Source organism: Podarcis liolepis (assembly GCF_965112155.1).
Source record: "Podarcis liolepis genome assembly, chromosome: 9".
NCBI lineage: Eukaryota > Metazoa > Chordata > Lepidosauria > Squamata > Lacertidae > Podarcis > Podarcis liolepis.
In genome coordinates this window covers 23,035,283-23,060,768 of record NC_139564.1, presented here as the reverse complement: position 1 = coordinate 23,060,768, position 25,486 = coordinate 23,035,283, and the positions used below count along the sequence as shown (strand labels likewise).

Sequence of the window (25,486 nt, the reverse complement as noted above, 5' to 3'; positions counted from 1 at the left end):
TCTGGCCTTGCTAGCTAGGGGTGATGGGAGTTGTAGTTCAACAACATCTGGGGACCCACAGGTTGAGAAAGGCTGCACTAGGCCAACCCCAACCTGTCTCGTCACCAAAGGAATACAAGAGAATAGTAAAGAGAACCCGCACAAGCGATGCCGACACAAAACCCCACACATACATTAAGTAGAACAGAAGCATTGCCAGCCCACCCTACCCCCACTCACCACGGCCCCCTCCACCTCTCCCCCCCTTTTCTTCCTAATTGTAACACTAATGTCTCAACAAATGAAACTGATTTATAGAAAATGTAACTTGAAAAAAAGCACATACTTTTGTAAACCAAGAAATCTTTAATAAAAAATGTTAAAAAAAGAAAAAAGAAGATGACACTTATCAATATTCTGATGAAATAAATAAATAAATAAAATAAGGACATATTTCAGATACAACAACAACTGCTGTACTTTAGGCTGCAAACACACTAATCAAGTTATAACACAAAAATACAGTTTCCCCCCAATCTGGAATAATTCATGCTCATCCACAGCCTGCTGCTTTCAATCTAGTTTCCAGTACCTGCTACCGAGAAGGGTGGGTGCAGTTGCAAACTATGCATTTGACAACCCTCCCCTTGATTAGGTCATGCATGTTTTCTGCTCTCTGTTCATGCCCAGACGTACATGAAGAAGGAAGAGAAGATTGTGATGCTAGTAGCTGAGACCACCTACATCTATTTTCAAATGGACACACTGAAGTAATCAATCTACAACACATTTTAATTTCTGTAATGAAACCAGTCTCTTAAGCACGTTTCAGGGGCAAAAAAATATGCAATAGATATAGTTTGTGTGCAGACTACATAGAAAGTCTCCATTTTACACAACCTTACTATTAGTATTAGAGCTGACTGCATAACATTGCACCTGTTGGCTTATCGGGTACCAAATGGGTTACCTACTGAGATGAAGTCACCTGGAACTGGACCAAAATGCCCTTGCAGAAAGAGACCACTACGGGGGGAAAATCTGCTATTTTGGAAGAAGTGGGCAAACTCTGGCTGAATGTGCAGTGTGCACAGCAAGGTTTGGGCATAATTATTTATGTTTGGAAAGATGAATTTTCACATAACAAGTAGGCAGATAGCGGGACCTGTGTGTATCATGAATGGGTACATTACGAGGAATCGGATTTTGGTTGCGTGAACAGATCCTACTTTTGTGCAACCTGTAAATGATGTGTTGGGTCTGTTCACACAACCAGCTATGGGACCACGTCAGGGGCAAGGCAAACCTCTCTCCTCAACCCATTCATTGTACCTAGATTGCATATATGAACTGGGCTATTGCTGTCTACACTGGAGGGGGGATATTCAGGATTTTATTTTATATATATTCACACACACACACACATACATATATCCACACACGAGAGCCAGTGTGGTGTAGTGGTAAAGAGCAATAGACTTGTAATCTGGTGAACCGGGTTCGCGTCTCTGCTCCTCCACATGCAGCTGCTGGGTGACCTTGGGCTAGTCACACTTGCCTGAAGTCTCTCAGCCCCACTCACCTCACAGAGTGTTTGTTGTGGAGGAGGAAGAGAAAGGAGAATGTTAGCTGCTTTGAGACTCCTTCAGGTAGTGATAAAGCGGGACATCAAATCCAAACACATATACGCCACTGTACCACAAAAAAGATATCAAAAGTGGCTTACGACAATTAGAACATAAAACCAATCAGTAAAGACATAAAAAGGTTAAAAACAACTTAAAAACAAAAATCAGAATGAGGGCAATTGGTTTTGGATGGGATCATCCTAGGAGGCAGTCCTTAACAAACAAACAAATAAACCCACAGACACAGCAGTGAGAATAGTGACCGAAAGCACCCAAAAGCACCATTTTCCCACCCTTTGAACATGTTAATGGATGAACAGTTAGTGCAGCTCTAATTTACAGATAGCTTTTTCCAAAAATGAAGAGGGGGGGGGGTGACTTTCAGTATTTTTATTATGCCTCCAGGCTGACCTAGTGAACCTAATATTTTTCAGTTGCTCAACAGTTTCATAAAAGCAGGCAGGTGGACCCCTTACAAGAGGGCTGATGTGAAACTAAAGCACTGCCCGTAATGAAGACAGAAACGAGAAAGTGTGCACTCAGAGACCAGGAAAAGAACAAAGATGCAGATTGTTTCATTGGTCTCTTCTCATTTTAATTAGGGTCTTCTTGGTGGGGAAGATTGAGATTTTTCCAAGGAAGTCCCTGTTTTTTTACACATTCTCAGTCGCTCCCCACAGAATGAATAATCACCCTCCTGCTTTTTTGCTCCATACTTTTTTTTTTTTGACTGAAGACACCCACAAAAATCTAAATTCTGCATTGTTTTGCAATTAACATGCTGAGTAAATGCAGCTGCATCCCCAAAGGATTTTGAGCGATGCAAAATGTCCTTTCACTGTGAGATACAAAAGCTGAAGCTTGTTAATGTTAAAGAAACCTGTGCTCTTTGAAGTCTGGAAACACTGAATCTGTTTTCAGTGAGGGACTATTCTTCCCAAGGCACTCTTGTTAAAGGAACAAAAGGAGAGAAAAGCGCTTCCCCCTTCCTCAATGCGCTTCGGAGAATCTATTAGCTTTTGTGCAGAAGCATCAGCGACTGGCAGAAATTGCCTGCCATTTTGATTGGGCTGCATTAAGATACATTAATCGGTTGCCCACCGTCTCAAACCTCCCCTGTTTTGCTCCCTTTTCCAATCATCCTCTCACTCCCATAACTCAGCTGTCAGAGATGCTTCCAGCACTTCTGCTGTTGTTGCATCTCGCAGGCAGACCCCCATCCCTAGAAGAAAATAAATCCTTGTACATAATACACCAGAGATGTGAACCGGATATGGAAGACATTAAAATGGAGGGTATTGTTGTCCAGGCTGCTGCTGAACTCAAATTTTAAGAAGAAAAAGGATGGCCCTGAGTCAGCTTTATGGCTTTCGTGAAAAGGAAATAGCTTACACTTCCTCTGGTTTGTTTGCTTGTTCTTTCACCACTCAGGAAAGGGAGTGGGGAATCGAAGAATCTTCACATTGTAGAGTTGGAAGGGCCCTTGAGGGCTATTTAGTCCAACCCCCTGCAATGCAGGAATCTAAGCTAGATAATATATGACAGATGGCCATCCAATCTCTGCTTATAAACCTCCAAGGAAGTAGAGTCTACCACCTCTCTTGGGAGTCTTCCAATGTCAAACAGCTCTCACTGGGTGGACTGCGTGGACCCCACCCATTTACCTCTCAAAGCTTTCACTCTCTCTTGAACTCTCTCTTCAAAGTCCCTTTCAACTTTCCCTTGTGGTACCTGATGACTATCAGTCTTGCGAAGGAGTTAAAAGAAAGAAACTCTCATGTTTGGGGAAATGAAACATTTATTTCACCCGCCTGTAAGTTTTTGCCAGCCAACCCTTATGATGAAGACCTATGAATCAGGAAACTTAAAAAAGCAGCTAACTCTGAATAGTCTACTATCGGCTCCGATAGGTGGTAATTCTACAATTTCCATCCCTTGTGCAATAGACTTTCTTCACAGAGCGACTGTTGCATTGGAGAAATGGCCCTACCCCAACGCCTTAACTACAAGGCCTGCTACTGCGGCTTCTTAGAAAACTTTATCCTCCCTTCTCCTGTTCTCCTGCTGTCGCTGTGGAAATTCCAGCTGCCTTCCTGCTTGAGCCCTGGCTACCATCATTGCTCCAGGTGCAGGAGAATATGGGATTTTTTTTTCCTCCCAAAGGGCAGATATATTAGACAGAAGCAGGGCACATTTTTGCAAAGTGAAACCGAGAAGACTTTCCCCCACCATTACTGCAGCAAGTCCAGCTGCTTGTTGAAGGGGGGAGGATGAGGTGAAATTGACAAATGGTTTCTCTCCATGAATCCATAGAACAGAATAGCTGTGTGAAAGGCTGCCCACACCTGGGGAAATGGTACAGCTGTTAAATTTCACTAAAAAGTTAGATTATCTGAGGATGTGGGTGAAGGAAGCTGAACATGGGAAATCTGCAAGGTGTGTGACATCAGGCAAGCACCCCTTAAAGGTGAGTGAATAGTGTCAATATGCAGATAAATCCCAGATCTATTTCTCCATGTCACCTGAGACAGGTGAGAGCATGCAGGTCCCCAGAGGAGTGTCTGGATGCAGTGATGGACTGGTTGTTAGGCAATATTGAAACCAAGTGACAACAAGATGTAAGTCCTTTGGGATGGTGTTCCCAGGTCTGAGAATTAGGTAATTTTCAGTCAGCACCTTTTAGCACCACATATTCCCCCCTGCCTGGCAATCTGTTAATTAGTGCCAACACTTAGCCCACTTCTTAAAGAAGTTATTGTAATCATGGAGCATGGCCTAAATAAAAAGTGCTTTACCACAAATCAGAAAATGCTCTAGGAGAAATTGTATACACACACACATACACATACACACACACACACACACACACACATATACAGTGGTACCTCTGGTTGCGAATGGGATCCGTTCCGGAGGCCCGTTCGCAACATGAAAAGAACTCAACCTGCAGCGGTGCGTCTGTGCACACACTGGTTGTGATTCGCCACTTCTGCGCATGCACATGATGTCATTTTGCATGTCTGCGCATGCACGAGCAGCAAAACCTGGAAGTAACCCTTTCCGGTACTTCCGGGTCGCCGCGGGACATAACCTGAAAGAACGTAACATGAAGCAGACGTAACATGAGGTATGACTGTATATATATAAACTGACTGGAGGAAAATAGATGAAAGCAATGACATATTCAGGTGAAGTGTCCCTTCCCAGACTGCATGGCCATACCATAACTGCTTATATGGACAGGAGACAGAGGGATATACAAACTGAGAAGATCCCCAAAGAGTGAAGAGTCAGTTGCAATTCCACACACAGCAACAGCACCATAGAAATTATTAGCATTGCTAGGAACTGCTAGTGTGAAAGCTATCGTGTGCCCAAGTACTTGAGAGAAGCAACATAATAGAAGCGCATGCAGTTATTCAGGACTTAGAAAAAGTGCACAGAGAAAAGTTTTCCTCCTCCCTCATAACTCTAGGACTCGTGGAGGTGCAATGAAGTAGAATGTTGAGGGATTCAGGAAAGACAAAAACACCTCCTCGGGACATAGTTAAAATTATGGAGCAGTGATGGGCACCAATTTGGATTAGAAGTAGATTAGACAAATTCATGGAGGTAAAGGCTATGAAACATGACCGCTGTGCTCTGGCTCCATGCCTGAGGCAGTATGCTTCTGAATTCCAGGTGTTGGGAATTGCAAGAGGGACATGTGCTGCTGTGCCCACGTCCTCCTTTGGGGCTTCCACAGGTTGGCCACTGTGAGAACAGGATGCTGGACTAGATGTGCCATTGGCCTGATCCTGCAGGCTCTTCTTATGTTCTTATAAATTTGACAGTAATCCCTACTGAATAACTAATGGAATTAAGAGTAAATATCCCTAGGATTGTTACTTAGGACCACCTACAACTGGATACATTACTGTGAAAGATAAGGCATAAACGTACTGCAGTTTGCATGTGCAAGTGAAATGTGTCCTTGAAAAAGTTTGTGTATACATTTATGTGCCCACTATTATCAGATCAAGTCGTTTCTGACCTTTTTTTTTTTTTTTAATGCATAAATCGCCAGATAACAATTGCTGGTTTAAAAGCAGCCTGTAAGTATTATCTTAAAGGTAAAGGTAAAGGGACCCCTGACCATTAGGTCCAGTCGTGGTTGACTCTGGGGTTGCGGCGCTCATCTCGCTTTATTGGCCAAGGGAGCCGGCGTACAGCTTCCATGATCTTACTCGGCACCAAACCCTGTGTTCTTGATCGCAGAGTAAATGAACCAGACAGTTGAAACTGGAGGGGGAATTCAGCCATAATATTGTGGGGGTGGGAGTAAAGAAACAGTGTTTTGTTTGACTCACGTCTGTGTGATCATCTTCCTTCTCTGAGCTAACTTTCAACCAACTGCATGACAAAGTGAGAATGTGGTTTTGCATTTCCTGTGGTTTGCTTTCTGAGCAAGATCTAAATCAAGAGGCAATGAATGCTGTGGTCGTTAATGCTCTAAAAAGCATGTGGATACAGCAAGGAGGCTGGAAAATAAATATCATAAGGATGGCTTGCCCATCACTTCTTGTGTCACCTGCCCCTATCACCGCCATTCAATACAAATGGCTGCTTTCCCTCTCTGTCTGCTCACAGTGTGTGCTCATCCGACAGTCAAATACGGGAGAGCTCTGTGGCTACCTCAGTTCTGGCACTTTCATTTTTCTCTCTCACTGTTGAAGACAGAAATGGGAAGGGCGGGGAGGCAGACCACAGAGGCAGCAGCCATAGCACATTGCTGTGTTTCTCCCAGACAGAGAATTCTCCAAAGCGTGCTTTGGCTAAACTTAGGTGGAATCTAGACACATATGGAAGTGAGAGCTGGACCATAAAGAAGGCTGATTGCTGAAGAATTGATGCTTTTGAATTATGGTGCTGGAGGAGACTCTTGAGAGTCCCATGGACTGCAAGAAGATCAAACCGATCCATTCTGAAGGAAATCAGCCCTGAGTGCTCACTGGAAGCACAGATCCTGAAGCTGAAGCTCCAATATTTTGGCCACCTCATGAGAAGAGAAGACTCCCTGGAAAAGACCCTGATGTTGGGAAAGATGGAGGGCACAAGGAGAAGGGGATGACAGAGGGCGAGATGGTTGGACAGTGTTCTCGAAGCTACGAACATGAGTTTGACCAAACTGCGGGAGGCAGTGGAAGACAGGAGTGCCTGGCGTGCTCTGGTCCATGGGGTCACGAAGAGTTGGACACGACTAAATGACTAAATAACAACAACAAACACATATAAAAACCGCTCTGAAAATACATTGAATTTTCCATAAGGCTCATCGCCGCCATCTAGTGTCACATTGCATATCGCACTTAAAACACACTTTAAACATTTTATTTGCAGCTGCATAGCTGAGTCCTTAGACTCAGTGTTCTCTGCATACAGAAACCAACAGAGGTGCCATCCTATCATCAGCCGTCTGGATCTGCCCTGCCTCTGGTTAGCTTAGCATGGGTCTTTTTCTCTGCTTTTCGTTATTAAAAAAAAAAAAGTGGACTAGCACAGCTTCACCTGCACAAGCAGAATCTGAATGTGGTGTCATTTCTAAAAGGTCTTCTAGGAGACAAACCTGGGATTATCAAGGGAGGCTCTTCTGTCAATGCCACCCTCACAGGCACATTTGGTGGGAATGCGGGAAACGGCTGTCTTGGGAGCTGCTCCCAGATTCTGGAACTCTCTCCCTGGAGAAGCTAGAGTGGCTTCTTCTTTCTTATCCTGCTGAAGACGTTCTTGCTCTGACAGGGTTAGGGGAACTGACTGCTTTCAATGAAAGGACTGGTGCCATGCTGGTGCCATTTTTATTTAATTACAGTGGACCCTCGGGTAATGTAACTTTTGGGTTGTGAACGCAGCAAACCCAGAAGTGTATTCTTTTGGGTTTTGCTGCGCGCACATGCGCAGAACTGTTCTATCGTGTCACGCACGTGCACAGAAGCGGCACCTCTACTTGCAGATTTTTCGGGGTATGTACAGACCCCTGGAATGAATGACATTTGTATCCAGAGGGTCCACTGTATTTGTATATTTTAAACAAGATTTTATATATGCATATAGTTTTAATTATATCAATGTTTAATGGTTTTTAATTGATTGTTTCTTCTGTGTTTTTAGCCATTCTTGTTTTTATATGTAAGCTACTTTGAGTTCCGCAGGGAAAAAAGCAGAGTATAAATAAATGTATCATCATCATCAAATTTATCTAATAGAATAATTGTAACTCCCCACTTCTGCCACCAGGACTCTTGAGCTACTGCTGCATTCACAGCCCGGCTACTTGTGAAGGAGGACTTTCACACAGACTTTTTAAAATATAAAATCTCAAAGTAATGTGGAAATGTGGAGATGTGGCGAACTGAACTTCCAGTTTGGAAAAATGAAAAATCAAGGGAAACTGAAATCAACAGATTCGCCCAACCCTACTCATATAGTTTGGCAATATTGGGGTATCTGAAAATAGATGCTTGCTCTTTTGTCTTGATGTACAGGATACGCAGAAGTGTGTGTTTGTGTGTGTTTTTAATAAAGGACAGAACACAGAATATAAATGTTTGGGATGATTAATTTGGTGTCCTGCAAGTACTGTTGGACTACTATGGACTGATGAGAGTTCAGTAACAACTGTTGGAGGTTAGTTACCTTCAAGATAAATGGTATTATTCACAGGTTCCCCCTCCCCCCCAAAAAAACCCCAAAGTAATTCTGATCATAGAAGATCTTTTGGCAGTTGCTTTAGTAAAAACGTGGATAATAATTCATTACCTTGAGAGGAATGTTGGCCAATGTAACCACCCTATGAACGCTCAATTGGAAGTGCATCAGGAACAGATCTAGATTTGCATGACTTGGACCAGCCGTTGAAACACAATTCCGTTTGTAATTGATGCACAAGTTTCTTCAAAATCAGATAAGCCTGACTGCAGGCTAATTCATTAAACAGTGGCTTGGACAAAGAAGCCTGCCAGGTTCAAGTAAGGACAGAGAAAAGTATGTGTCGTGACTAAAATGATAAATGAGGTCATGTGTTATCAAGAGGGAGGTCAGCAGTTGCATAAATCAGTCCTTGGAAGCATCGACTCATGAAGTATCTTTTTTGTTGCAAGTCTCCAATTCCTGCAAAAGGAAACGCACGCGTTCCAAGCTGCCCGAAAGCAGGTCAGTTTATCTGCCCGTCTAGCCCAGTATTTATTGTTGTGACTGGCAGCAGCCCTATGAGCAGAGGGCTCGTGTTTTCCCATCACCTGCTACCTTCAGCTGAAGATGTCACAAGTGACCATGACAAGCACGAAAAGCATCTGCCTTACCACTGAGCTATGGCTCCTTGCCCTAAAACATAATTGGGAAACTATTAGTCTCCTGCACATTTACAAAAAAACCAGGGGTGGCTCAACATGTTTTTGCCCAAACAGTACACTATATGAAGTTTATATTGAAATCAAAAGTTAAGATTAATGCTCTCATTTCAGTATCCATTCAGTGATGCCACCAGAGTGCTGTTTGGGGAAGAGGTCCAGGGCCGTGCAGCAGAACTGGCTTACCATAATTTGAAGTAAGAGAAATAAAATACACCGCCATCCTCCCTTCCACACACAGGCAGAAGAGGAGGGTTTATTTTCTTAAACTCTGCAGTTTCACACTGGCATTTCCAATGCTTGTTTTTGTCCTCCAATAGGCTTTAAAACTTGTAGCTGTCTTAAAGGTAAAGGGACCCCTGCCTATTAGGTCCAGTCGTGACCAACTCTGGGTTTGCAGCGTTCATCTCGCTTTATTGGCCGAGGGAGCCGGCGTACAGCTTCCGGGTCATGTGGCCAGCATGATTAAGCCGCTTCTGGCAAACCAGAGCAGCACACGGAAACGCCGTTTACCTTCCCGCTGGAGTGGTACCTATTTATCTACTTGCACTTTGATGTGCTTTCGAACTGCTGGGTTGGCAGGAGCTGGGACAGAGCAACGGGAGCTCACCCCATCGTGGGGATTCGAACCGCCGACCTTCTGATCGGCAAATCCTAGGCTCTGTGGTTTAACCCACAGCGCCACCCGCGTCCCCCTATTCCCCTTACAGAGCTATAATTCTCAGAGTAGTTTAACTGTCGATTTGCTATTCCCACTGAACTCTGGGAATTCTGTCTTAAATGTTGCCTATGAAGTTGTGATGAGTACTGTTGTTGTTGTTGTTGTTGCTGTTGTTGCTGTTGTTGTTGCTGTTGTTGTTTTGTTGTTGTTGCTGCTGCTGTTGTAAAAGCAGAGCATCATAGGATTAAAAATAAAATAATAATAATGAAACTTTTAACTTTTGAAAAAAACAACCACCTGATAATGTTTTTTAACAACAAGAATTAGAATGCTTCAGTGCTCTGGGGGCAACATTTTTTTGAAATTCTCACTTTTTGCAAAGCTCATGGACCTAGAGAAACATAGGGAAAACATAGAGCTATTAAGTTCATAAAAACACGATGCTTTGCGGACACCCGATCTACATAGCTGTCAATGTTTCCCCTTTTTTAAGGGGAATTCCCTTATTCCGAAAAGGATTCCTCGCAAGAAGAGGGAAAAGTTGACAGCTATGCCGATCGAACTGGTGGAGTTAACATCACAAGTCAGCCTGGAAGTGTGGGAAAGACTCTTCAGTCACAATTCACTTGATTATTGAGCCCCCATACAGAGCTCAGTAAAGGAGAGTCTTACTCATCTCTGAGTACAATTTTAACAGATTCAGTTGTGCTTTCAGTGGTTTGGATATTTCCTTTAAAGTTGCTTTAATTGAATAGTTCTGCTTTTCTAAGCAGCACATCACAAATATTAATGTGATTTTTCTTTTCATTCCAAAAGGTGGACATTTTACTCTTTTTAATTGGTAATTGAGATTCATGAGCCAACTTTCCATTGAGGACAAAATTGGTATTCTTAGGATATCTGTGAATAGTCTTGCCTCATATTAGTTGTTCCCTGAAGTGATAAGTGATGCAAAAGGAGTCAGAAAAGCTTTTTAACTGTGACTTACGAACAAACTTCTAGATAGGACACTCGCATCATGTAAGTTGTTTTATTATTTCATGAAAAGACACTGCCAGAAAACGAGTGCAGGAAATATTAAGAGTCCCAAATAATACTCCATCGGATTCCTCATCTGTTGCAGTGAAAACAACAACCACAACTATCTTTTTTGAATTTGTCCCAAATAATTTAGATTCTAGGATTTAGCTCAAGTCATCTGTAAAAAAATCTTCACTGGCCTTAAGCAATAAGAACATACCCCCCTCTCTCTCTCTCTCTCTCTGTGTGTGTGTGTGTGTGTGTGTGTGTGTGTGTGTGTGTGTGTGTGTTGTTGATATTCTTTCTTCAAGCATGACTTGAAACTAACAAGACATTCCCACTGAAACTAGGTGTTCTTGCCTTTCTGCACCCAGTGGATTTTGGATTAAGCTATCTTGTGCAACAACAACAACTGTGTTTCTAACAATGAGCAGGACTATATAATATCAAAGCAATTCAGAAAGCTAGATAAAGTCATTAAGGTGGAGCCACGATTATCAAGTAATTCAGTGAACCTGACTGGAAGAAGGTTTATAGCAAATAAAAGGGAACGTTTCTTAACGCAATTCACACTTCTAGCATTCATTGCCACAAAATACATTGATTCTCACTATCTTCAATGGCTTTTTAAGAGAACAAGACCAAATCTGTGACATCTTAAAATAAAAATACTAATAAATAATAAAAACAGTTATGATTTGTATCAGCGTATAATTCAATGTACCAGTGTAAAAAGGTGCAAGAAAATTCAAATCCATATGGTTCATTGGAAATTATATTATTATTATTATTATTATTATTATTATTATCATTAAATTTTCTACACCGTCCTCCTGGAGTTCTAGAAATAGAGTAGATTCTGCAAGCCTGTCCCTTTGGACATGGAATTCCTACAGTAAATGCTCCAATTCTAACGTGTGAACATCCAGACTAAGTTTCCCTGCTAGCTGCAGTTAAATCAGGTTGGAGGCAGCACATGTGTGACATCATGCATGCACAATGCCCCCCCCCCAATGTTGGGAGCAACTCAGCGCATCTGCCAACAGGCCCAAGAGCCCTCCTTCCACCTTCCCAAATGGGGAGGAGGCAAGAGGGCTCCAGCATCCTGTCAGAGCCCAGGCACCTCCTTCCCAAAGCTCAGGAAGCTTCTGTCTGACTTAGGAAGGGAGATGTGATGCATACACACGCAACATCAAGATGTCACGAGTACAACATCATCCTGCCCCCCCCATTCACCCTTGCAAGCTGGTGCCTGTGGCCCTATCTGTTCTCCTGCTAAAAAATGTCACCGCATGCCACTGCTCTCAATCCACGTGAAAATCTAACATTGATGCTTCTGCAGTACAGCTGTGAACTTGACCACAGTTCAGCCTTGATTGCAGCATTGAGGCCTTGAGGTTAAGGTGGGATAAATTGGTGGTTAGCACAGAATCTAGGGGTGGGGAAGCCTCCTATTCTTCTGACAAGATGGAGTCGGTCAAAAGCAGGGCTGGTGATTGATGTGGCCTGAAGCTCCAAGCACAGCCAGAAAGCCACAAGTATATAGACGTGAGAAAGCCACCTTAGCCAAGGAACTCTTTATACGCACCATCTACACTGCATGTCCCTGTGGTCACAAGGGGTGCTATTGTTAGCCTACTCTCCCCACCACAGTCTCTCACTGGTGCAGATAAGCACGGATCCAGTTCACAAGTGGTCTCTTGCAAACCCCGGACATGTCTTCCAAGCCACGTTAGTGACACCAAATGAAACAAACAAGCCACAACTGATTTTCCGAAGTCTCAGAGTCTGAAACTGCTTTCAAACATGTGGTGCCTAGCCCAATATAATCAGCTTCATTCATCAAGATCACAGCAAGCATGTTTTAAGGTAATCTCCAGGAAAGCACAAACTGTTCATGAAGCCGTTTGCCCCCAGTGCAGTTGTGCCAGACAGTTGTCCCAGGCAGCATCCTGTAGATATACAATGAGTGTAATGATTTCTTTGGTGCTGGCACTAAAATGGCATAGTCTTTTTAAAAAAAAAACAACAACAACAACCAATATGTGCAGCACTGCATGGGCTTTGTTTAATTACCTGCTTTCCCACTTCGTTCACACCCTGTGTCGCCTAAAGAGAATTGTGCCAATGAAAATATGCAAGGCCTGGGAGCAAGCATGTAAATTATTAAGTGAAAGGCAAACCTCCTTTTGCTCAGTCTTCATTCAAAGATGTGATGTGGCATTGTAAAGTCATGAGAGCTGTGAATTAGATCTATACTGCTTCTTCCAGTACATGTGTAAGAATGACTGGTGTCTTAAAAAGCAATGATTATTATCCCTTCCTCCAGTTTCTCAGGATTTCATTGTTGTTGTTTAGTCATTTAGTCATGTCCAACTCTTCGTGACCCTATGGACCAGAGCACGCCAGGCACTCCTGTCTTCCACTGCCTCCCGCAGTTTGGTCAAATTCATGCTGGTAGCTTTGAGAACACTGTCCAACCATCTCGTCCTCTGCCGTCCCCTTCTCCTTGTGCCCTCCATCTTTCCCAACACCAGGGTCTTTTCCAGGGAGTTGGTAGGATAGTAAATGCTAGCAGATGCCCTTGTATCCTAGCCACCACTCCTAGTTCCTGAAGACTGAGTTTGCTAGGAAGTTCTGTCTGTGACCCATCTTTTGGGAAACAATGGGATATTGTGTTCCAGATCCAAATCTTGAAACAAACCTGCAAGTACAGTGTTGTTGTTTAGTCGTTTAGTCGTGTCCGACTCTTCATGACCCCATGGACCAGAGCACGCCAGGCACTCCTGTCTTCCACTGCCTCCCGCAGTTTAGTCAAACTCATGCTGGTAGCTTCGAGAACACTATCCAACCATCTCGTCCTCTGTTGTCTCCTTCTGCTTGTGCCCTCCATCTTTCCCAACATCAGGGTCTTTTCCAGGGAGTCTTCTCTTCTCATGAGGTGGCCAAATTATTGGAGCCTCAGCTTCACAATCTGTCCTTCCAGTGAGCACTCAGGACTGATTTCCTTAAGAATGGATAGGTTTGATCTTCTTGCAGTCCATGGGACTCTCAAGAGTCTCCTCCAGCACCAGCAAGTACATTAGTTTCTCTATTTCCCCAGAAAACAGTAGCCATGGTCAACTGCAGTATCTACATTGCCAATGTTCTCCTGCCCCTACTGAAGGTTCAGTTATACACCCCATAATACATACCATATAATGGTTAGAAGTTTCTTCATATTAAGAGCCATGGATTTCCCACACAGTAACAACAGATGAGCCGTATCATACACACCTATCTCAGTACCTCCAGTGATCTCAGTCTGCAGAACAGCAATTAATTCTGCAAATGTGTGCATCTTGATCATGGATCTGAAGTAAGCTGGTGTCTGTCAGCAGATAGAAGGCTGCAGACAGAGTAATCAGGTCAAACTGAATCCAACAGTCAGAGTAGTAGCAAGGAACAGCAGAGGCAAGTCAGCAATCCCTGTCCCTTCCCTACCACAGTAATAATTTGCACCCGTGCTATAGTAAGTTTCTGTGCAGAAGTCAGTGTTCCATAACCTTCCAAAAAAAGTATAAGATGTCAAATGCCCCCCACTTCATGTTAGCCCTGTCTGGGTGTCCAGTTCACTTGGGTGAAGACTATCACATGAAGGACAGTGGGGACATGCTGGCCTCCAGGTTCTAAGGACTTAGCTATAGAGCTGCAAATATAACATTTTAACTACGTTTTAGGTGCATTATACAAATGTGACACTAGATGGTGATGGTGAATGAATGAATGACACACACACATTTTTTAAAAATGTATTTTCACAGCATTTTTCATATATATGTAGATTCCACTTAAATCACTTGGGGAACCTCCAAAAGTACAGAAATCTCCTTGCTTCAGAAAGCTGCTCTGCAACTCACGGAAGGCTGTCAAGGACTAAAAAATAAATAAATGCTCTGAATATACTCTGCAAAAACCATTGTAAAGCTCACAATTGAAAATATCACTGAGTTGCGATTTCATCTCTACAGCGCCATTTGGTGCCACAGTGTTATAACACATTTATAATGCTGTATTTTGACTAATGTAGCTGAGTCGAAGGACAAAAACCCAAACTGGAGGAGACGGGAATTGTCAGCATGCTGCTTCGTGTGGTTGTCTTCATGTAAAATATGAACTGAACACCCAAACAGGACTACTGTGTACAAGATTAAATGGAATACAGTTATTGGATGCGCTGCTTGACAGACTTAAACATGGGAAGTTATGGGTGCACATAAACTAAACCTGAACACTCATATTTACTGTAAGGATTGCCAACATTATTTGTGGCCCGTTAATAGGCAGTACTGCTTGCTACGGAAGTGCCCCCACATCTTCTAACATAATCCTTAGAACCCAGAGAGTATATATACACCAGCACTGAATTGTTTGACTTGCAGTCCTGAGGTTTCCTGGAGAGGTCTTTCCTAGTTTTGGCATTTGAGCAGCGAGAAGAGCCAAGGATTAAACCGGAGATCTTCTGCATGCAAAACATATGTTCTTCCAGCCAGCCCCTTTGCTGTGTTTGTAGGGGACGACAACAACAGGAAGAATGGATGTACTGCTCTTTGCTTCATCCCTCGGAATGAGGGATGTGTATGCATGTGAAGAATTTGTCCAGCTATTATACAGTAATGCATCAGCAGCAGAACAGAGCTTTCTTTAGAATATCAATCTTACCTCCACGCATACTCCATGTAGCTTCAAGGAAATCCTTAGCAAACCACAGAAAAATCAACTGTCCAGCTCAAGCAGAACGCACTTAAAATAAAAGCTTCCATTCAGGTGGGCATGTTATCTTTTTATTCTCTCTTATACCCCTTCTCTGAGCATCTGCTTCAAGAGCCTTTCAGCTGTTTAGTAAGGAGACCACACATTACACAAACCACAGCATTCACAGCACAGTTTCCATAGTAACCATCTTATTAAAGCAGCCATCTGCTTTAAATATTAAACTTCATAAGGCCATCATGGCTTTAAAACAATATCACATGTTCATGAAATATTAAAACGGGGAACAAAGGGCTGCAAAGAAGAACTTCTCCTGATTTTAAATTTTTTTTTAAGTCTGATGCGTTATCCTGGAGTTTGTTCTGACTCTTTAGAAACATAAATGTGTAACAAATCCATAAATATACCTACTGCAAAAGCAGTGTGTGTGTCTCTCTCTCTGTGTGACTATTATTTTTGCATATTCACAGAGCAAGCAAACAAAAACTACATAAGTAGGGACTTTCCAAGGTGTTTTTTTAAAAAGCAAATTTAAACACATTTCATTTTAATAATCATTTGTTCTTTATCACTTTTTAAGTACCAGATCTCATGAGCATTGCAAAAGAAGTGTTTGAGACAATGGGGAACAAGATAGGTGCCCCTCTCCTGCACTGTTACATAATGAATAATTTTAAAGGTCTCATATTGTGCACAATAAATTTACTAGGAGATCATCTGTGATGGATAGAATTACAACACAATGTCAAGTCTTCTTTCCAAATAAAGTATGAGGTCTGGAACCATTAAATACTTTATCAGCAGCAATTCGAATTCAAATAGCAACCTGCTTTACTTAATGGTGACTTCAAGTTTAGATTTTATTATTATTTATTGAATTTATATACCGCCCTATACTTGGAGGTTTCAGGATGGTTCACAGAAATGATCAACATAAAAACCACAATATATATAATCAAAATAAAAACAACCCAGTAACACCCCCTGAAAAAGAGCCACATTTTAAAAGGGCATAGGATGTCAATCAGATCAACCAAAGGTCTGGTTAAAAAGGAACCTTTTTTGCCTGGCACCTAAAGGTGTATAATGAAGTCGCCAGATGAACTTCCCTGGGGAGAGCATTCCACAGATGGGGAGCCACCGCAGAGAAGGCCCATTCTCCTGTTGCCACCCTCCGGACCTCTTGAGGAGGAGGCACATGATGAAGGGCCTCAGAAGATGATCTCAGGGTTTGGGTAGGTTCATATGGGAAGAGGCGATCCTTGAGGTATTGGAGACCTGAGCAGTTTTATTTCACTGTGTTTTGTCTTCTCTATTTAAATGCAGTCATTTTGTTCACTGACATTTCATACTGTTTGGTTATTGGAGGAGTACTATCAAGTTTTGTTTTGTTTTTTAAATACCTATAGAAGCAACAAAGGTCCGTATAGTAAAAGCTATGGTTTTCCCAGTAGTGATGTATGGAAGTGAGAGGTGGACCATAAAGAAGGCTGATCGCCGAAGAATTGATGCTTTTGAATTATGGTGCTGGAGGAGACTCTTGAGAGTCCCATGGACTGCAAGAAGATCAAACCTCTCCATTCGGAAGGAAATCAGCCCTGAGTGCTCACTGGAAGGACAGATCCTGAAGCTGAGACTCCAGTACTTTGGCCACCTCATGAGAAGAGAAGACTCCCTGGAAAAGACCCTGATGTTGGGAAAGATGGAGGGCACAAGGAGAAGGGGACGACAGAGGACGAGATGGTTGGACAGTGTTCTCGAAGCTACCAGAATGAGTTTGACCAAACTGCGGGAGGCAGCGGAAGACAGGAGTGCCTGGCGTGCTCTGGTCCATGGGGTCACGAAGAGTCGGACATGACTAAATGACTAAACAACAACAGCAAGAAGCAGTGAGCGATTTCTACCCTAGCCCTCAGGAAGCAATGGCATATGCAACGGGTCCTGCTCTACACAGTGTTTATCAAAGTCCAACAAAAGGGTTCCTTTTTCAGTTTTCCTTCTTTTCTGCTCCATTGCTGTTCTCTTCCTTTTTTCTTTTAAAGTAAGGTTATCTAAGGCAATACATTCTTTTCAGATAGTCAGATGCACCACTTCTTGAGGACTACTCCCGAGTCATTCGGCAGTGAAGAACTTCAGAAATAAGAGGTTTACAACTCAAGACTGCTGTATTCCAAAAAGGAATCCTCTCTTCCTCTTGAACTCAATCTCTGTTTGAAGCACAGGAACTTTTGCTCGCATCAGTCAAGCAACTCCGAGGCCTATGGGCCACTGCTGTGTCCTGCCATGCCTTGATGCACTTTCAAGCAACATTCTCCTACAGATACAAAATTACAAAGTAGTCTCTCAGTACTGCCCTCAAATACCTAAGATCCACTTCTTCAAAAGCAAAGGAGGAAGAATAATTCAGCTCTTAGGTGCGGCTTCTGCTAAACCAGCTATTCAGGATTTCTCTTTCTTCTACTGTTTAGATGACAAACCCATGACAGCGTCTGTATTTATTCTGAGATATTAATCTAAACTGACACATAGTGCTTGCCTTCCGGCAGAAACCTCTTTCCCAATGTCCTGCACATCTATCAATCCTTTTCTCTAAAAATTAAGCTCTGCAGAATCCCCAACAATCTCTAAAGCACTCTGGCAGCTAAGTGCAAAGGGCAAAGTCCTCATGAGCATTCATTTATTATTATTAATTATTATTATTATTATTATTATTATTATTATTATTATTGCTGCCTCACATTGTTAATCAGGCTTTACAATAATGATAATAGGTAAAGGTAAAGGGACCCCTGACCATTAGGTACAGTCATGACCGACTCTGGGGTTGCGGCGCTCATCTCGCTTTATTGGCCGAGGGAGCCGGCGTACAGCTTCCAGGTCATGTGGCCAGCATGACTAAGCTGCTTCTGGTGAACCAGAGCAGCGCACGGAAACACCGTTTACCTTCCCGCCAGAGTGGTACCTATTTATCTACTTGCACTTTGACGTGCTTTCAAACTGCTGGGTTGGCAGGAGCAGGGACTGAGCAACGGGAGCTCACCCCGTCGTGGGGATTCGAACCACCGACCTTCTGATCGGCAAGTCCTAGGCTCTTTAGCTTAACCCACAGCACTACCCGCGTCCCTAGAATAATGATAATACTGGTGAAATAATAACAAGTGGTCTGTAACACTTCAAGCAAGGACTCCCGTGATTCCTTGATTCTCTGTTCTAAAACACCGCACAGAGAAACCAAGTTGCCACACCTATCCTTCTCCCTGACACGCTACTCTTCTACATGTAGGGAATATTCTTCCCTATGCAGAAACAGCCATCCATTCAACCTGCAGATTGTATCTCGAGTCACAACACACAGACATATTTACTCACAGAAATATGTTTACCGTCTCATCTCAAAACAGCATGCATTTCTTTTGTAGTACTTTTGCGATAAGAACTGTCAGGAACGATATCTTGTTAACCACAGTGTTTCTCAATTGGCAAACTATTGTAGACTTCTTGTTTCTTCAAAAGCCAAACCATGGACCCCCTACTTTTGAAAATGTTGATATCTCAGTGGCAGTTTTGGTTATGTGAATGCTGCATGTCCCAGCACACAACTGGGTTGTGTGTCTTCCAGAGCCATGTGAGAGCACAGTGGTCCCTAACACATATTTTTGGGCACCATGCTCTCCCATGAGATGTGCGTCTCACACATTTCTGGGCACTGTGCTCTTACCTGAGAGCATGCCCTCTGAAAAATGGGATGTGACAGACAGTTGATGGGTATGTGTCACGGACTCCCAGGGTGGGTTACACAAACCTCCTGGGGTCCACAGACCCACGATTGGGGACTGCTGTCTTAGTAGATTCACAGCGCAATCCTAACCATTTCTACTCAGGAGTAGGTCCTATTGAATTCAATTAGGTTTACACCCAGTTAAGTGGGGTTAGGACTGCAGCCTTACCATCCCAAAAACTTGTGGAAACCGTTGGGATTCTGCATACCACTGTATTATATGTAATTTTAGCATGCAATGTTAACACATGTTTTTGGCAGAATAATGCAATAGTAGGGTTGGAAGGGACACCTGTTGGAAATCCAACCCCCTAAAATGCAGGAATCCTGCCCACAGCTCAAAACACATACCTTCTGGTTAACGGCCAGACCCACTGTCCCACTGCTAAATTGCTTTAAAATTGCTGGTTTCATGTTGTTGTTGTTTTCATGTAACTTGCTTTTAATGTTTGTTTTTATATGGCTTTTGTAAAGTGCTTGGAGTTTTTCTCCCTCAAGTAAGCAGTATATAAATTTAAGAAATAAATAATTTTAAATAAAGAAAAAGAAAAGAAAAGAATATGGTGCCCCTTCAGGCAATCATGTTGTCTGACCATGGCAGTCAGCACTGTAGTAACTAACATAAGATGGAGGTGGGGTGGGGGGGTAGAATGGTAATTGGGTCCATTCATATGTCTTGAACTGAAATCTGTCAATTACATGAAGATGTTTTCAGGTTGTTTGAGTCAAGGTTAAAACTAAAGGTTTGGGTTTTTGTTTTTTTAAAAGAGAGAGAGATTCATACCCTGGGAGAAGTACTTCAGGAGTTTCTTCACACACTTGCCTGGATTACAGCGGTACCTTGGGTTACAGACACTTCAGATTACAGACGCTTCAGGTTATAGACTCCGCTAACCTGGAAGTAGTATCTCAGGTTAAGAACTTTGCTTCAGGATGAGAACAAAAATTGTGCAGCAACAGTGGGAGGCCCCATTAGCTAAAGTGGTACCTCAGGTTAAGAACAGTTTCAGGTTAAGAACGGACCTCCGGAACGAATTAAGTTCTTAACCCGAGGTACCACTCTATGTGAAAAACACTTTGAGAAGGATACCATTGTTTCACAGAACTGAATTCTATATGCCAGTTAATGCCAAAATGTAAAGCTGTATGTGTCTCCTCAGAAGTAAGACTCATTCAGTTCAATGGGGCTTGCTCTCAGTTAAGTGGGCAGGGAACTGCAGCCATGGAATTTCAATTCTGTGCAATGGCTTGTTGCTTGTTTTAATTCCTCCAGTCTCTTTCTTAAGAAAACTTCAAAAACAATGTATTTTTTATAAGGGTTTGGCTGTGGTTTTAGTCACAGTGTATTTTTAAAAAGAGTGTAGTGAGCAGAGTACGGCATTTAAAATTAGCTAAATGCCATGGGGTGGCAATAATTAAACTGCCACTGGTTATCTGATATCTATGAAACAAGAACTGAAACACATTAGCAGCCAACTCAGTTTCAGGAGGTGAACCAAAAAGATGCAGCACAGATTTGGCTGGCAGTTCCAAAGCCTGTATAAATCTAGAGAATCTGAACAAAACAAATCTGGAAAAAAGAAAAGATAGGTAATGAGAAGCAATTTCTGGCAACAGAGCCACAGTTGTTCCCAAATTTTTAAAAAATCATGTTTTGCTTACATCCCAGAGTCTTACTTTTATGGCTTGTTAACAGTGGCGTAGCGTGGGGGGTGCAGGGGGGGCCGGCCACACCGGGCGCAACATCTGGGGGTTAGGGTTAGGGGGCGCAAATCCATGGGTTAGGGGGCGCAAATCCACGGGTTAGGGGGCGCAAATTACTTGCCTTGCCCCAGGTGCTGACAACCAACGCTACGCCACTGCTTGTTAAGAGTAAAGACTGTCAAGATGTGGTATAATTACCATATTTTTTGCCCTATAGGGTGCACTGGCCCATAGGGCACATCTCGTTTTTGGGGGGAGAAATAAATAAATAAAAATTTATTCCCCCTCCCAGCCCCCAGAACAGGCTTGCGGACATCTGTGCAAAGCACGGGGCGCCCTCCGGAGGGCGCCCCGTGCTTCAGGCTGCAGGCTGCTGCCCGCAAGCCTTGGGAGAGCGGTGGGCACTCCCGCCAGGCTCCCAAGGCTTGCGGATAGCTTCCTGAAGTCTGGAGAACGAGAGGGGTCGGTGCGCAACGACGCCTCTCGCTCTCCAGGCTTCAGCGAAAGCCTGCATTTGCCCCATAGGACGCACACACATTTCCCCTTCATTTTTGGAGGGGAAAAGGTGCGTCCTATAGGGCGAAAAATACGGTAATAATTGCCCACTCTCAAGAGTGTTTCTGGGAATGTCTTGCACTGGACATGCAACCTTCTGGTGATTCATGTAATCACCCAATGAGAAGCCTCCCAGCCTCCCTTGTGCTCGGTGAGTGATCATCATTGATGAAATGAGGAGGGGGAGAATTATGTAGGCCACCTTGAGCTCCCTAGAGAAAAAAAGTGGGGTACAAATGTAGCAGATAACAAAGCAAGAAAATCCATTCATTCATCAAGGGACATGAGAAGTTCGATCATGGGCACCATCAGTTTAAGGATTCTATATGCATCGCATTCTTAACAGAGCTGCAAAGTAAAATTCTGAACTCACTTCAGGGTGGGAATCCAAACAAAATGTGGTCTCATGAATAGCTCAGCACACACTCTTCATTGTCATCCTACATGCACTGAGAAAGCTCAATAACTACTGTTTGTCTAATTAAGGACCCATTTTGGCCAACAGTTTCATCATTATCTTACAGGCAGCAGCCCTGATGCCCCCACTGTTTGTTTTTAGGCCCAGCAAAACCACTTCTATTTACCTAGGCTTTTGGTCCTTAATTGGGAAGGTAACTGGCTAAGTCTGCGTCCTTTTTTTTTTACTCATCCCTTTAAGTGGGGTGGTAGGATTTGTCCCCCTCCCCCTACACACACCACTTCCTTTTCTAAGATATTCATGGCACATTTACAAACTTAATGTAGGGCATACTGAGTGGTTGATTAGCCTGAGCAGATCCCACAGTCTTCATAATTAAAAATGGAAGTGTGCAAAACCCTGATATCCACAACTGATATTGCACGAAGATAATTACACGGCTCCATGCATACAAAGTCTTCTGCATATGAAATCTGTATGTGGAACTGTGGAATGAATGTCTTTTTTTTATTTTCCACCAATACCCGTTCTTTCCAAAATGGAATTGTAAAAGTGGCAAACAGATTCTAATAAAGAATCTGAGACAAGTCCTTTCAGAAGAATATGTCAAAACACGAGCGCCTTTTGTGCTTTTATAAAATGTTCCAAGTCACTACACACTCGAAGAAACGAAAGCTTACGATGATGAAGAAAGCGCCATCAAATTTATTCTGAATTGCCTGAAACGCTTATTCAGGCTAGTTAGCGGCTGCATGAGTAAAGTTACGTGCTCACATACCCAACGTGCATTTTCCTAGCATGTGTGTTTCCCCACCTCCCGCCCAACTGCTCTGTTGAGTCTACGCCAACATCCGTGATCCAGGTCATTTTAGTGAGCCTGATACAGCACTTGCTAGCTGTTACATAACTGCCCTCAGGAATTCTGGGATCGTGTTTGTAAACACTACAGCCATGTGCGCGAAGCCACGTTGCGAGACATCAGAATGACCTGGAACGCCTGCTTTCGAGGTAAACCCTGACACTACAATGTTTGTACATCCGAGCTGCGCTGCAAGGCGAAGACCAGCGTGTTCCAGTCTATTTTGCCCTAGCAAGTTTCATCACCGGTGCCCACAAATGGCCCACAAATGTCAATCAATTCATGCTGCCAGGCATTTTTCTCCCAAAGAGAACATCAAGGCAAGGTCTCGTCAATTCAGGGACCAAGAGCTGTGCTTTCTACTTCCAGCATTGGTTGATTTGATATATACAATAGGCAAAGAAATGATATGAGCACCACAAGGATACACAGACATTTAGCAGTATAAATGCAGAAGCACAGAACCAGGCTTTCAGTGTTTAAAGGAGGAGACATTTAACTATTTCCACTCATTACAGTTGTATGGAAAACACAAACAAAGCTCTATCACTTGCCCTCTTTTTTAAAGAAGCTTTTCTTTTGAAAAACAGCTGAAGGGGGTTCACCGAAAATGTTATTCATAATCATGTACATTAAATGTTCTGCTAATGTATCCAGGCAAATGGAAAAAAGGGGGGGGGAGTGAATAGATTTGCCTCTGCCAAGCTATTTTAAATGCAGCTGCGAATCCCATTTGCTTTTGACCTTTACTGCAAGAGGAGAGAAAAGGATGGAGTTAAAAGGTTGCTAAGCCCTGCTGAGTTTGCATTTCTTCAGACCGTTTAAGCCAGGAATAAGAAGGAAAATAGGCGAGGCCCGCCCCAAACCAAAACAAAGGGAGAACCTTAGAAAAGACAGCAATATTTTTTTCCTTTTGCAGTAAGGTAACATGTCATTTGGAAAATCAAAAAGAAAAGAGTTCTAGAACTCTCAGCAATCAAGAAAGAAAGTTTCAATAGATGAGATAGAAGAAGTGTGGGGTTTAACCATAATGTGACACAACCTCAGCGTGCACTTACCTGGAAGCAAGACCCATTGAATAAGGGTGTTCTAATTAATTAATTAATTGATTAATTAATTTGTTAGTTGCTTTATCTTGTACAAGGCAATCCAAAGTGAATTACAACCAACCAGCCAACCAGACAAAAACAACCCCGCACACATAGATGCATCAAAACCAGCGGAAGGAAACAGGTTTTTAAAAACCCCACTCACTTCAAAATTATAACTCTCATTTGCCCACAAATTCTTGGAGATTCTAGGAAAGTGAAAGCAGGGGGTGCCAAGAGGAGGATGGCAAACAAGAACAACAATCCAACAACAACAAACCACCTTTGGTAACAGTATTTCTTTCTACTGCAAACATTTATCCAAGAACTGCTTGGATCCTATGAGTGAGCCTACGTCTCCAGCATTCACAGTTGCTTCCATCCTTGAGAAATATGGATCACTCATGAGATCCAAGCAGTTATCGGAGAAAAGGAGAATCACCTTCCCAAACAGTACTGGGTATTGCTTCATGTGAACATTACCACAGACCTCCAAGAAATTAAAGAGAACTGCAGCCTCCACATCTTTCTTCTGAGTAAGCATGCTTAGGATAGCTGCATGATAGTCTTTGCACTTGTGAAAAGCATTTGCTAGTGGCTGGCTAAAATGAAAATGTTCTGAGATGGGTGCATGAAATGGGTGTTTGAAAGTTGGTGCCGCCATATGTGACACACTGTTTGAATCTGTGACAGCATACCCTACTCAAACAACAATGAATGTGTAGCAGCCTGCTCACCTTAAAAAAAAAGGTAAAGGACTCCTGACAGTTAAGTCCAGTTGCAAATGACTCTGGGGTTGCAGCGCTCATCTCGCTTTACTGGCTGAGGGAGCTGACGTTTGTCTGCAGACAGTTTTTCCAGGTCATGTGGCCAGCATGACTAAGCCACTTCTGGTGAAACCAGAGCAGTGCATGGAAACGCTATTTACCTTCCCGCCGGAGCGATACCTATTTATCTACTTGCACTGGTGTGCTTTCGAACTGCTAGGTTGGCAGGAGCTGGGACTGAGCAACGGGAGCTCACCCTGTTGCGGGGATTCGAACCGCCGACCTTCTTATCGGCAAGCTCAGTGGTTTAGACCAGTGTTCCCCAACCTTGGGCCTCCAGCTGTTTTTGGACTACAATTCCCATCATCCTTGACCACTGGTCTTGCTAGCGAGGGATGATGGGAGTTGTAGTCCAAAAACAGCTGGAGGCCCAAGGTTGGGGAACACTGGTTTAGACCACAACACCACCCGCATCCCACCTTACCACCCCTCAAACCTGTAAAGCACTTTAAAACACCATGCTTACCTTCAACCGTAACAAGAAAATCACTGCAGTAGCAAAACGTTTGCCTGCTTTTTTGGTTGGAAGAGTTAAAATGTTTAGACTAGAATTCTGGACAGCTAATCTGCTACAGCATGCTCTTCTGTGCGATTTATGCAGCCCTACTGTGTGTGCGCATGACTGCAGCCTGGGTTAAAGACTGCTGACTGGGGTGTTTAGCATTTCCCCCCATAGATCCAAGTAGCAAGGACGCACCCAGCATTACTTTCATATGTTTGCAGTTGTCTGCAGACTATTAGTCCTTTCGGAAAGCAGAAACTACGTCTACTCCCCATGGCACACAAGGTTTGCACTGGCCGGTTCCAGTTCTTTGTCAAGCGGTGAAGCCTC

General features: G+C 43.1%; 1 protein-coding gene and 1 long non-coding RNA gene across 3 annotated transcripts in view; one reads left to right on the top strand and one right to left on the bottom strand.

The window, feature by feature from the left end:
• Window positions 1-25,486, bottom strand: part of TET2 (tet methylcytosine dioxygenase 2) — a 73,459-nt gene that overhangs the window by 35,812 nt on the left and 12,161 nt on the right. The window lies entirely within an intron of this gene.
• Window positions 8,332-20,245, top strand: LOC310686186. The gene is made up of 3 exons (XR_014515753.1): window positions 8,332-8,795; window positions 9,107-9,189; window positions 19,972-20,245. It is a non-coding gene; the product is annotated as an uncharacterized lncRNA (long non-coding RNA).